We start from the raw sequence: 15,047 nt of genomic DNA, 5'->3' as shown, positions 1-15,047 counted from the left end.
GCACTTGTGATGAGCACTGGGTGTGGTATGTGAGTGATGAATTACTGAATCCTGTTCCTGAAACTAATATTGCACTGTATGCTAATTAAAATTTAAATAAAATTTAGAAAAGAAAAAAACAAAAGAAAAAGTGGTGTATATACACAATCAAATATTATTCAGCCATAAACATGAAGGAAATCTGCCATTTGGACCTTGAGGACATTATGTTAAGTGAAATATGTCAGACAGAAAAATATAAATACTATGTGATCTCAAAGGTGGAATCTAAAGAGCTGAATTCATAAAAACAGATTAGGGAGCACCTGGGTGGCTCAGTTGGTTAAACATCCAGCTCTTGATTTTGGCTCAGGTCATGATCTCATGGTTTGTGGGATTGAGCCCTGTGTAGAGCTTTGCACTGATAACACAGAGCCTGCTTGGGATTCTCTCTCCCTCTCTCTCTGGACCTCCCCTGCTCATGCTGTCTTTCTTTTTTTCTCAGAATAAATAAACTTTAAAATAAAAACAGAGAGTAGATTGGTGGTTGCCAGGTGCTGCTAGGTGGGGGAACTGGGGAGATGTTGGTCAAAGAGTAAAAGTCCCACCTATTAAATGAATAAATTATGGGGATCTAATGTATAGCATTGCAACTATAGTTAATAATACTGTATTATATACATGAAAGTTGCTAAGAAAGTAAACCTTAAATGTTCTTACCACACAAAAAAAGTAATTATGTGAGTAGATGAATATATTAACCTTATTATGGTAATCATTCCACAATATATGTGTATCAAGTTATGCTGTACACCATTAACCTATACACTGTTATGGGCCAGTTATATCTCAATAAAGCCAAAATGATAAATTTTGAATAAATGATGAAACTTTTATTGAAAAATGTCCTATTCTAGTAGTCAATCATTTAAAAATATTCCTATTTACACACTGTTTGTGGGGGAGCTGTGTGGGTCAGTTGGTTAAGTGTCTGACTCTTGACTTCAGCTCAGGTCATGATCTCATGGTTTCATGAGATGGAGCCCTGAGTTGGTCTCTGTGCTGACAGTGCAGAGCTTGCGTGGGATTCTCTCCTTCTCTCTCTGCCCCTCCCCCACTTTCACTCTTTCTCTCTCTCTCTCTCAAAATAAATAAATAAACTTAAAAAATTCCTTAAACTTTCGATAGCAAATATTTAATTTTCAACGAATGGAGGACAATAATAAAGAATCATTTCTAAAGCCTCTGATTTATTGATATCTAAGATACACAGGTGTGTGTTTCAGAGTTAAAAATTAAAAATTGCCACTCTGGAGATAAAAGAATGTCCAAAAAGCCATTTAGCATATGTATTATGCTTTTTAAAAATTTGTAGGTGATTCATTTCAGAAGAGTCTATTTTATTTAAATAAAGAAGTAAAAAGTAAAATTTGGAACTATTATCTATCAGAATTACATTCTAAATAAAATTTCTCATGAATAAAATGATTGGATCAAGATCCTGGAAATGGGCTGTGAAGGATGGGAATGATGCAAAATTATCAATATTTCTAGCTTTTCACTAAATAAGATAGCACAAAGAGGCCAGTCAACATCAGAGATGATAATGATTCAAAATTATCAGTATTTCTAGCTTTTCAGTAAATAAAGGAGCACAAAGAGGTCACTCAATGTCAGATGATGTAGTCAGAGTTTACCTCCATGCTCCTTCCAACCTAATCCCTCTTTCAAAAGACCAGTTTAATTCTGAGGCTAAGGCTAGAGTCTACATCTACTGTAAGGTAACTTCTAATTACGTTGGACAGTCAAATTTAATCATCTTTAAACTCACAGGGATATAGGCAAAAGATTTTTTTTTCAATATATGAAGTTTATTGTCAAATTGGTTTCCATACAACACCCAGTGCTCATCCCAAAAGGTGCCCTCCTCATTACCCATCTCCCATCCCCCCATCAACCCTCAGTTTGTTCTCAGTTTTTAAGAGTCTCTTATGCTTTGGCTCTCTTCCACTCTAACCTCTTTTTTTTCCCCTTCCCCTCCCCCATGGGTTTCTGTTAAGTTTCTCAGGATCCACATAAGAGTGAAACCATATGGTATCTTTCTCTGTATGGCTTATTTCACTTAGCATCACACTCCTCAGTTCCATCCACGTTGCTACAAAAGGCCATATTTCATTTTTTCTCATTGCCACGTAGTATTCCATTGTGTATATAAACCACAATTTCTTTATCCATTCATCAGTTGATGGACATTTAGGCTCTTTCCATAATTTGGCTATTGTTGAGAGTGCTGCTATAAACATTGGGATACAAGTGCCCCTATGCATCAGCACTCCTGTATCCCTTGGGTAAATTCCTAGCAGTGCTATTGCTGGGTCATAGGGTAGATCTATTTTTAATTTTTTGAGGAATCTCCACACTGTTTTCCAGAGCAGCTGCACCAGTTTGTATTTCCACCAACAGTGCAAGAGGATTCCCGTTTCTCCACATCCTTGCCAGCATCTATAGTCTCCTGATTTGTTCATTTTAGCCACTCTGACGCCACCTCATTTTGGCGTGTGGTGATATCTGAGTATGGTTTTGATTTGTATTTCCCTGATGAGGAGCGACGTTGAACATCTTTTCATGTGCCTGTTGGCCATCTGGATGTCTTCTTTAGAGAAGTGTCTATTCATGTTTTCTGCCCATTTCTTCACTGGATTATTTGTTTTTCGGGTGTGCAGTTTGGTGAGCTATTTATAGGTTTTGGATACTAGCCCTTTGTCTGATATGTCATTTGCAAATATCTTTTCCCATTCCTTTGGTTGCCTTTTAGTTTTGTTGGTTGTTTCCTTTGCTGTGCAGAAGCTTTTTATCTTCATAAGGTCCCAGTAGTTCATTTTTGCTTTTAATTCCCTTGCCTTTGGGGATGTGTCAAGTAAGAAATTGCTACGGCTGAGGTCAGAGAGGTCTTTTCCTGCTTTCTCCTCTAGGGTTTTGATGGTTTCCTGTCTCACATTCAGGTCCTTTATCCATTTTGAGTTTATTTTTGTGAATGGTGTGAGAAAGTGGTCTAGTTTCAATCTTCTGCATGTTGCTGTCCAGGTGTCCCAGCACGATTTGTGAAAGAGACTGTCTTTTTTCCATTGGATATTCTTTCCTTGCTTTGTCAAAGATTAGTTGGCCATACGTTTGTGGGTCTAGTTCTGGGGTTTCTGTTCTATTCCATTGGTCTATGTGTCTGTTTTTGTGCCAATACCATGCTGTCTTGATGATTACAGCTTTGTAGTAGAGGCTAAAGTCTGGGATTGTGATGCCTCCTGCTTTGGTCTTCTTCAAAATTACTTTGGCTACTCGGGGCGTTTTGTGGTTCCATATGAATTTTAGGATTGCTTGTTCTAGTTTCGAGAAGAATGCTGGTGCAATTTTGATTGGGATTGCAATGAATGTGTAGATAGCTTTGGGTAGTATTGACATTTTGACAATATTTATTCTTCCATAGGCAAAGGATTTAATCAAAGAAAGCTAACAATAGTAGTATTAGTAATAATAATAATAATGATGATGTTAATGATAATAATAAACACATTGCTCTCTTACCATGTGCCAGGCACCATTCTAAACATTATGCATGCATTAGCTCATTTAATCCTCACAATAAGCCTATGAGGTAGGCATATTATTATTTTGTTATTATATATTGAGCATCTATTATGTGATTGGTTTGTGTTTTGTATTGTGTGGGATACAAAAGAAAGATACTGTGCATTTCCTTACCTCAAAAGTAAGTTTTTCTTTTGTGAAAGGGCATTCAGAAATAAAAAAAATTAAGACAATACAGTGTAGTCATTTCCTGAGTTCTCTTTCCTGTCCTGTGTATATCCCTCCAGCTTAACTCTGGGCCTCATATCGTCTGGTGACCAAAATAGATAATTGACTTAAGGTCATTTTCTTTCCAATTCATCCCCTAACCTAATTCACCCTTTAGCTTATAGTTTTGCTACTTAGTTAATTCTATGCAGACAAGATTTTTCTCAAATAATGTCTTATTTCTTTTATGCTACAAATCTTGCACAGTTCCCATAGAAAATTCCTCTATAATTTGTGAGCCTGAGGAGGTAAAAAGCCTTATTATAATCAATTAGTATAAAGTAGTTTTGGTAATAAATCTAAAATAAAGTGTTAAGTTCAGAAGTGAAATTATATATGGCCAATAAATGCTATCCACCCACCTCCCCAAAAGGTTCTTAAGCATTCCCAGGTCTCCAGCTACTACTTTTTACTGTCCTTTATTCTCTTTCCCCTCTCAAGTATCAGTATCCAATTTTAAATAAGAAAAGATTTTAATGTACTTTGTGGTTTCTGTGTTTTAGTTACTAACACTGTAAGACTACTATGTTACTATTTCTTGTCATTGATATATAGCATTTCAGCTACATGATGTGTTGAATAAGATTTGCAGTGCTGGTCTTGAACTCTAACGACCATTTTATAACATTATTTGGCAAGATGCATAAAGGATCCAGATTAATAAGCCTACACATTTTAAAAATGAAATTGTTTATAAAACGAGAGTCACGTGTATAAAACAACATGCTCAACCAAATATAATAAAAAAATTAAAATACATGATATAGACAGTCAGTTCCAGAATTAGCCAGGAAAGGGAGAGATCAATGTTGTTTGAAATTATCACAGACAAATAGGACTTAGAGTGATCTGAGAAATATATATTTATAATAACTAATCTAAAAGGCCTTTGTTACCTTATAAATGTTTGATCACATTTAGATATAAAATTTATATATAATAATATATAAATAATATGTAAAACATAAATAAAAAATAATATATAAAATTTGGATAGAAAAACTATATACAGGGCACCTGGGTAGCTGAGTCGGTTCACTGTCTGACTTTGGCTCAGGTCATGATCAAGCCCCACATCGGGGTCACTGCTGTCAGCCTGTTCAGTGCAGAGCCTGCTTCAGATCCTCTGTCCCCATCTCTCGGCCCCTCCCTCACTTGTGCTGTTCCAAAAAATAAATATTTCTTTTAAAAAGAAAAAATATATACATATATAGACTATACAAGGCAAAATAAATGATGATATATAGAAATATAAAACAGAATAATCTTTTATGTATTGAAGTGAGGGAATGCACGTAAGAGCTCTTCAAATTTTCAACTCTCTTTGTTATATAGAATAATTGCTATAGTCTTTAACTTTGAAATTTCCTTTTATAAAGTTGGGGGCCTATTAATAACTGTGTTTCTGCTTCAATAGTGCTGCTCTCCTTTATTTTTAAAAAATTATTTATTATTATTTTAATGTTTATTTACTTTTGAGAGAGAGAGAGAGAGAGAGAGAGCGAGAGTGAGCGGGTGAGGGGCAGAGAGAGGGAAACAAAGAATCCAAAGCAGACTGCAGACTCTGAGCTGTCAACACAGAGCTGGACGCGGGCTTGAACCCCCAAACCATGAGATAATGACCTGAGCCAAAATTGGATGCCCAACTGACTGAGCCACCCAGGCACTCCATGCTGCTCTCCTTTAAATAAGGACCTCTGAGAGAATGAACTTATTCTTACTTAAGTACCCACCACAGCCTTCACTGGAATTTAGAGTAGTCCTGGAAGAACGTGGAAGATCAATGGCATAGTACCTAATCAGATACAGGCCAACATATACACAGACACACTATGCATATATATACATATATATCACTTATTATGAACCAATGCATTTTTGAAACTACTAAGTTTTAGAAATATTTAGATTGGGATATGACTGATAAACTCAAAATTTTGAAGGAAAAATAATCATCTCTTAGAAAAAAATTACATATAAATGTTCTTATTTCTTGTGCCATCTTCTCACTCTAAAGCCATAGAATAGGCAGGTTGAATAAAATATATCCTAAGAAAAATTAATATAGATAATTAAGATGAAAATTATAAAAGGTCAATATCTTTGAGATGTTTTCCTGAAAATTGACACAGGAAGTATTATTGGAGAGTAAAATGTAAAAGAATTCACACAATCAATAGTAGTTTAACTTTTCAGTGGCTACATGCAATAATAAAGAATGTATTTTTTGGACTCTGAGCACACTATGCTAAGTGAGATAACCATAAGTCAGAGATAAGAATGACAAATACTGTATGATATTACTCATATGTATAGTATAAATAAGACAAGCTCATAAAAACAGAGTAAAATGATGGAGGGACAGTACAAATGATGTTTAAGGTACAAACTTACAAAATAAGTAAATAAGTCCTAGAGATCTAGTGCACAGCATGGTGAATATAGACAACAATACTCTATAATAATCAAACTTGCTAGAAGACAGAGGATCTGAAGTGGGCTCCACTCTGACAGCAGAGAGCCTGATGCAGGGCTTGAACTCACTGTGAGATCATGACCTGAACTGACGTTGGATGCTCCACCAACTGAGCCACCCAGGCGCCCCAAGTATAATTTTTTTAAAAATGCTATATAAAATTTAAGTATTTTTGGAGGACTTCTATAAATCAGGCAATGTTAAACCAAAACAGACAAAGAGCTCTTTTTTTTTTTTACATTTTTAAATATTTTTGACAGAGAGACAGAGTGTGAGCAGGGGAGGAACAGAGAGAGAGGGAGACACAGAATCCCAAGCAGACTCCAGCCCCTGAGCTGTCAGCACAGAGCCCGACATGGGGCTCGAACTCACAAACCGTGAGATCATGACCTGAGCCGAATTCGGACGCTTAACTGACTGAGCCACCCAGGCACCCCACAAAGAGCTCTTGACCAAACTGTATTACACATCAATGAAATATGCAGAGAAATAACACATTGTTTGAGATTCAAAAATGATTCCAAGTTTCAATAAAACAAGCATACTTAAAGATTAATTTCAAAAGTTAGAACTTCATTGTATAGTTCTCTTTCACTTTTTGAGGACACTAAAGTTGGCTGTCAGAAACCTGAAATCTAGAAGAGGGTTTTCACCACAACTCTATGGTGCTAGCACCCTAATTTTGGACTTCCCATCCTCCAAAACTTTGGATGAGATATTTCAGGAGAACCAGATGTGTTATGTTGATAGCAAGATACAGAAGACAGCTGTTGGAGATGATAATCATAAAAGCACCTCTGAGAAGGATTTAAACATGTGTTTTCAAGGGTTACTATTCCACATAGCTCAGACACCAGCAGCCATGATATCCTTGAAAATATGCTGCTGAGAAAGGAGCTAAGATGGTGGAGTAGGAGGAGGCCCCTAGGCTTGTTTTGCCTCTCAAACACAACTAGGTAAATATCAGATCATTCTGAATACCCAAGAAATTAACCTGAGGACTGACAGAATAAACTGCACAACTAGAAGGTGAGAAGAGGTCACATTGTGGAAGGTAGGAGGTGCAGAGACATCATTTGGGGGAGAAAAAGATCACAGGTGCTGTAGAAGGGAGGGATCCCTGGTCATGGGGAGAGAGACAGAGAGAGAGAGAGAGAGCATAGGAGATCAGACAAGGAAAACACTTCCCGAGAGCCATTGATGGGGAAAACAAGAGGGTCTGATTTTTGTGAGTTTTTGCAAACAGTGGGGCTCAAAGACTGGAGCTTTAGAGGTCCCTGGAATGGTTGGTGTGGAGCCCTGAGGGTGGTGCAGTGTTCCTGTGATGAAGGATAGATAGCCAAGGGGCAGAAGGCACCATCTGAGGATCTTCTGGGGTGCGCTGGGAGAGAAAATTCCTTCTTGGAGTGAATCTGTGAGAGTTGGCATTGCCACTCAGGGGACAAAAGAGCATGTGGATGTTATTATCTCCCCCTGCTCCTCAGCATAGGTGAATAGACACCTACAGGGTGTGGCTAATGTGGACACTGACTCTTTGCTGTGTTTTGCTCTAAACACCAGCCCCCACCCCCCTGCGCTTTGGTGTGACTGCTCTTCTGGGACATATCTGCATCAGTCCCAGCACAGCGAGACCCTCCTCCAGAAGGCCAGCGTGGGTCTGCACCATTCCAGGTCCCTAAAATTTGGAGTTTTAAAACTCAGCTGGCCTGCCTGGGATAGAACACAGGTGCACTGCACTGCCAGACAGACAGATGTCCTGGACAGAGACAGGGTGAAGGCAGGATTCTGAGGGACACCTGAGACATATGAGGTGAGATTTTTCACTCTTTTGTGAGGGCTTTCTGGTCAGCAGCAGGTGCAAAATACCCTTTCTGGGGATGAGGGACGGGGCTGGCATCATTTCCCTCCCCCCACTCCTTAGCATAAAATAACTTCAGTAAGCAGCATAGCACCAAAAGTAGCTACATAAATTGCTTACACCAAGCAGGTGCTGCTTTTCTTGAGCAACTGTGCCTGAGAACCAGAGCAGTGGTCACCTCCCACAGAAAACCAGCACAAATCCCCACACATACCATATCTACTGACCATAGAGTGATGTAAAGCTTAAGTTCTAGTGAAAATATCAGGTCTCTTTTCATAAGTAGATCAGAACACACCTAGCTGAAGCCCACCATATTCTGTACAAAGTCCAAACACTACCCACTGCAGGCAAGGAGAAACTGAGGGAAAAAGCAGCCAAAAGTGCACACAACATACACCAGAGTGCATGCAGCAGCAGAGTGCACACAACATACACCAGAAACCCTTCTTAAAGTCCAGGTTCTGCACAGTATATGACCTCCTCTACATAAAGCCATTGCTCTCAGGAACAGGAAACATAACAGGCTTTCCTAACACACAGAAGACAGAGACCTACACATAATGTCAAGAAGGAGGAATTCATCCCAAAAGAAAGAACAAGAAAAGGTCACTGCCAGGGCTCTAATCCAAACAGATATAAGTAATATACCTGATCCAGAATTTAAAACAACAATCATAAAGATACAATCTGGGCTTGAGAAAAGCATAGAAGACACCAGGGAGTCCCTTACCACAGAGATAAAAGACCTAAAAACTACTCAGGCAGAAATGAAAAAAAAATGCAATAACCAAAATTCAAAACCAACTGGATGTAATGACAGGGATAAGAAGCAGATGAAAGAATAAATGATATATATTGAGAATAATGGAAAATAATGAAGCTTAGAATAAAGAATATGCAACACAAGAATAGACTTGGAAACTCATTGACTCCATAAAGTGTAATAACATTCGTGATATAGGAGTCCCAGAAAAAAAAAAGAGAGGGAAAAGGGAGCAGAAGGTTTATTTGAGGAAATAACAACTGAAACCTTTCCTAATCTGTAGAAGGAAACACACATCAAGATCCAGGAGGCACAGAGAACTTGAATAAAAATTAACAAAACCCAGACAACACCAAGACATACTGTAGTTAAACTTGCAAAATATAGACACAAAAACTTTTAAAAGCAGCAAGACAAAAAATGTCCCTAACCTACAAGGGAAGATCAAGAAGGTTAGCAGCATATATCTTCACAGAAACTTGGCAGGCAAGAAGGTAGTGGTATAATATATTCAACGTGCTGAATAGGAAAAAAATGCAGCCAAGAATACTCTATCCAGCAAGGCTGTCATTCAGAATAGAAGGAGAGATAGAGTTTCTCAGACAAACAAAAACTAAATGAGTTTGTGACCACTAAACCTGCCTTGAAAGAAATACTAAAGGGGTGTCTTTGAGCGGGAAATAAAAATCAAAAGCAACAAAGACTAGAAAGGAACAGAGAAAATCTCCAGAAACAATGACTTTACAGGTAATACAATGACACAAAATTCATACCTATCAATAATCACTCTGAATAGAAATGGACTAAATGCTCCAATCAGAAGACATAGGGTGTCAGAATAGAATAAAAAAGACACAAACATGTGCTGCCTACAAGAGACTCATTCCAGACCTAAAGACAACTGTATATTGAAAGTGAGGGGATGAAAAACCATTTATCATGCTAACAGATGTAAAAAGAAAGCTGGAGTAGCAAAGCTTTTATCAGACAACCAAGATTTTAAACCAAGACTGTAACAAGAGATGAAGGGCACTATATCATAATAAGGGGTGTATCTAACCAAAAGTTCTCACACGTATAAATATTTATGTCCCCAACTTGGAACAATCCAAACATAGAAATCAATCAATAACAAACATATAAAGAAACTCATTTTAATAATACAATAAATAGGGGACTTTAACACCCCACTTACACCAATGGACAGATAATCTAAGCAGAAAATCAACAAGGAAATGATGGCTTTGAATAACACACTGGACCAGATGGACTTAACAGATATATTCAGAACATTTTGTCCTAAAGCAGCGGAATAGACATTCTTTTCAAGTGCATATGGGACATTCTCCAGGATTGATCACATACTGGGTCACAAATCAGGCCTCAAGAAGTACAAAATATTTGAGATCATACCATACATATTTTCTGAGCACAAAGCTATGAAACTTGAAGTCAACCACAAGAAAAAAATTGGAAAACCCTCGAATACATAGAGGTTAAAGAACATCCTACTAAACAATGAATTGGTAAATTTTGAAATCAAAGAAGAAATTTTAAAAAATACATGGAAAGAAGTGATAATGAAAACATGATGGTCCAAAACATTTGGAATTCAGCAAAAGTGGTCATGCATGGGAAGTATATATTCCACCTCAAGAAGCAAAAAAAAAACCTCGAATACGCAACCCAAAATTACACCTAGAGAAGCTAGAAAAAGAACAAAAAATGAAGCCTAAATCCAGCACAAGAAGGGAAATAATAAAGACTAGATCAGAAATAAATTGTATAGAAACAACAACAACAACAACAACAAAAACAAAACAGTAGAATAGATCAATGAAACTAGGAGCTTGTTCTTTGAAAGAATCAATAAAATTGATAAACTTTAGCCAAACTTATCAAAAAGAAAACAGAAAGGAATGGAATAAATAAAATCACAAATGGGAGAGCAGAAACAAGAAGGAACACCACAGAAATACAATTATAAGAGAATATTATGAAAAATTATATGCCAACAAATTGGACAACCTGGAAGAAATGGATAAATTCCTAGAAACATATAAACTACCAAAACTGAAACAGGAAGAAATAGAAAACTTGAACAGATCAATAACTAGCAAAGGAATTGAATAACTAATAAAAAATCTCCCATCAAACAAAAGTCCAGGACCAGATGGCTTCACAGGCAAATTCTACCAAACATTTAAAGAAGAGTAAAATACGTATTATTCTCAAACTATTCCAAAAAATAGAAATGGAAGGAAAGTTTCCAAACTCATTCTATGAAGCCAGCATTACCTTGATTCCAAAACCAGAAAAGTACCCCACTGAAAAGGAGAATTATAAGTCAATATCCCTGATGAACAGGGATGCAAAAATTCTCAGTAAGATACCAGCAAATCAAATCCAACAGTATATTGAAATAATCATTCACCACAATCAAATGTGATTTATTCCTCTGTTGCAAGGGTGGCTCAATATTCACAAATCACTCAACGTGATAACCACATTAGTAAAAGAAAGGAAAAGAATAATAGGATTGTGTCAATAGATGAAGAAAAAGTATTTGACAAAGTACAGCCTCCATTCTTGGTAAAAGCCCTCAACAAAGTAGGGATAAAGGGAATATACTTCAACATAATAAAGGCCATATATAAAAGACCCATAGCTCATATAATTATCAGTAGGGACAAACTGAGACCTTTTCCTCTATGGTCAGGAACAAGAGAGGGATGTCTGCTCTCAACATTGCTATGTCACATAGTACTGGAAGACTTAGCCTCAGCATTCAGACAACAAAAGGAAATAAAAGGCATCTAAATCAGCAAGGAGGATATCAAAATTTCACTATTCGTAGATGACATGATATTCTATGTTCAAAACCCAAAGGAATCCACAAAAAATTGCTAGAATTGATACATGAATTCAGTAAAGTTTCAGGATATAAAATCAATGTACAGAAATCTGTTGCATTTCTATACACCAGTAATGAAGGAGCAGAAAGAGAAATAAAGGAATAAATCTCATTCACAATTGCACCAAAAATGATAAGACACCTAGGAATAAGCCTAACCAAAGAGGTAAAAGATTTGTGCACTGAAAGCTATACACAAATATAAAATAAACTGAAGATGACACAAAAAAATGAACAAACATTCTATGCTCATGGATTTGAAGAATATTGTTAAAATGTCTATACTACCCAAAGCAATCTACAGATTTAATGCAATCCCTATCAAAATACTACCACAATTTATCACAGAGTTATAACAAACAATCCTAAGACTTGTATGGAACCACAAAAGACACCAAATAGCCAATGCAATCTTGAAAAAGAAAAGCAAAGCTGGAGGCATCATAATTCCAGACATCAAGTTATACTACAATGCTGGGCTGATCAAAACAGTAGGGTACCAGCACAAAAACAAATAGATCAATGGAACAGAGTATAAAACCCAGAAATGAACCTACAACTATAAGACCAACTAATTTTTGATAAAGTAGGAATGAATATCCAATGCAAAAAAGTCTCTTCAACAAATGGTGTTGGGAGAACTGGACAACTACATGAAGAAGAATGAAACTGGACCACTTTATTACACACAAAAATAAATTCAAAATGGATGAGAGATCTACATTTCAGACAGGAAACCATCAAAATACTAGAGGAGAACACAGGCAGTAACCTCTTTGACATTGGCCATAGCAACTTCTTACTAGATACATCTCCAGAGGCAAGGGAACCAAAAGCAAAAATGAACTATTGGGACTTTATCAAGATAAAAAACTTCTGCACAGAGAAGGAAACAATCAACAAAACCTTTGAAATGGGTTATTTCAAAATATATATCAGATAATCAGATATCAGATAATATATAAGATTGCAAAAAATATATCAGATAAAGGGTTATTATCAAAAAATCTATAAGGAACTTACCAAACTCAACACCCAAAAAGAAATAATCCTGTGAAAAAGTGGCAGAAGACATGAGTAGACACTTATCCAAAGAAGACATCCAGATAGCAAAGAGACACATGAAAAATGCTCAACATCTCTCATCATCAGAGAAACACAAATAAAAACTACAATGAGTTATCACTCCACACCTTTCAGAATGGCTACAATTAACATCAGAGGAAAAACAGATGTTGGGAAGAATGCAGAGATAGGGGAATCCTCTTCCACTGTTGGTGGGAATGCAAACTGGTGCAGCCACTCTGGAGAACAGTTTAGAGGTTCTTCAAAAGGTTAAAAATAGAACTACCCTACAATCTAGCTATTGCACCAATAGGTATTTACCTAAAGTTTACAAAAATACTGATTCAAACGGGACACCTACTCCTAGACGTTTATACCAGCCTTATCAACAATAGTGAAAATATAGAAGGAGTCCAAATGTCCATGGACTGATGAATGGATAAAGAAGATGTGGTACACACACACACACACACACACACACACACACACACAGTGGACTATTACTCAGCCATCAAAGAGAATGAAACGTTGCATTTTCAATGACATGGATGGAGTTAGAATGTACTAAGTGAAATAACTCACTCAGAGAAAGACAAATACCATATGATTTCACTCATACGTGGAATTTAAAAATGAAACAGATGAACATAGGAGGAAAAAGAGATAGTCAAACCATAAAACAGGCTGTTAATTATAGAGAACAAAATGAGGGCTGCTGGAGGGGAGGTGGGCCGAAGGATGGGTTAAATGGGTGCTGGGTGTTAAGGTGGCCATCTGTTGTGATGAGCACTAGGTATTACATGTAAGTGATGAATCACTAAATTCTACTCCTGAAACTAATATTACAGTATATATTAACTAAGTGGCATTTAAATAAAAAGTTGAAACAACCCAAAAATACAATAAATGAACTTCACTATAGAAAGACAAAGATGAGAAGGAATGAATACCTTTGGAGCTTAAAATCATGAAGACATGGGAAAATACACAAGATACACTATTACATAACATGATGAAATATAAAACTATATATAGCATACATATAAGTATGGCCAATATGTTTATGCACATATATACATATATGCATAGAGAATAGATTATGCAGAAATATAGTAGGATTTTACCATTGATTATTTCTGATTGGGTAGGATTACAGGTGGCATGAATTTTTTAATGTTTATTTATTTATTTTTGTGTGTAAGAGAAAGAGCACGTGCATGAGTGGGGGAGGGGCAGAGAGATAGGGAGAGAGAATCCCAAGCAGGCTCTGGGCTGTGATGTCAATGTAAAGACCAATGTAGGGCTCGATCCCATGAACCATGAGATCATGGCCTGAGCCAAAATCAAGTGTTGGGCACTTAACCAATTGAACGACCCAGGATCCCCAACAGGTTGCATATTTTTAAAAATGAACTTTCTGTTTTTAAAATTTTCTAAATTAGTCTATTTATCTTTAAATTTAAAACACAAGTTATTTCACATAAGAGGAAATTAGAAGGTAAACCTAGGACAAATTTGCGTCTGTACACCTAATACTGGAATAACATAGTCAAGATCCTCCTCTCCTGAACTTGAAGCCTGAAGAAATGGTTTTAAAGAAAAATAAAAAAGAACTACAAGAGCACATCATCTAAATAATGTTTTCAGCTGATATTATGCATAGAATTTATAATAGCATGTATGTATAGTATATAAATATATTTGAAAAGGGACTAGATAAAATTCCAAAATGATCAATTAATATTGGGTTATTAGCAGAAATTGAGGATGTATCAGATACATACCCACTCTTCTGGGGCTATCATACAAGGTAGTTAGTATCACCTCTTCCTTTTGTTGATCCAAACTACCTCATGAGGGATAAAGCATATTTGAGTAAAATTATCATAAATAGTACTGCTTTTCCAAAACAGGCACTGACAATTAATCCTTCTATGGTTGCAAATGAAGGACATGGCCTTACAGCTGCAGCTTCTGGCACAAACATCTCTTCTAGTAGCCCAAAAGATCATCTTCCTAGATCAGCATAATTTTTGAAAAAAATTTTTTTAATAAAAAATGTTGGTTTGGCCACACAGTTAACTGGTGTATATTAGTTATACATCACCAAAGGGTCAAACAACTAGGTATGGAGAAAATG

Source organism: Panthera pardus, unplaced genomic scaffold (assembly GCF_024362965.1).
Source record: "Panthera pardus isolate Hobbes unplaced genomic scaffold, ASM2436296v1 HiC_scaffold_27, whole genome shotgun sequence".
Taxonomy (NCBI): Eukaryota; Metazoa; Chordata; class Mammalia; order Carnivora; family Felidae; genus Panthera; species Panthera pardus.
This window is presented reverse-complemented; position numbering follows the sequence as displayed.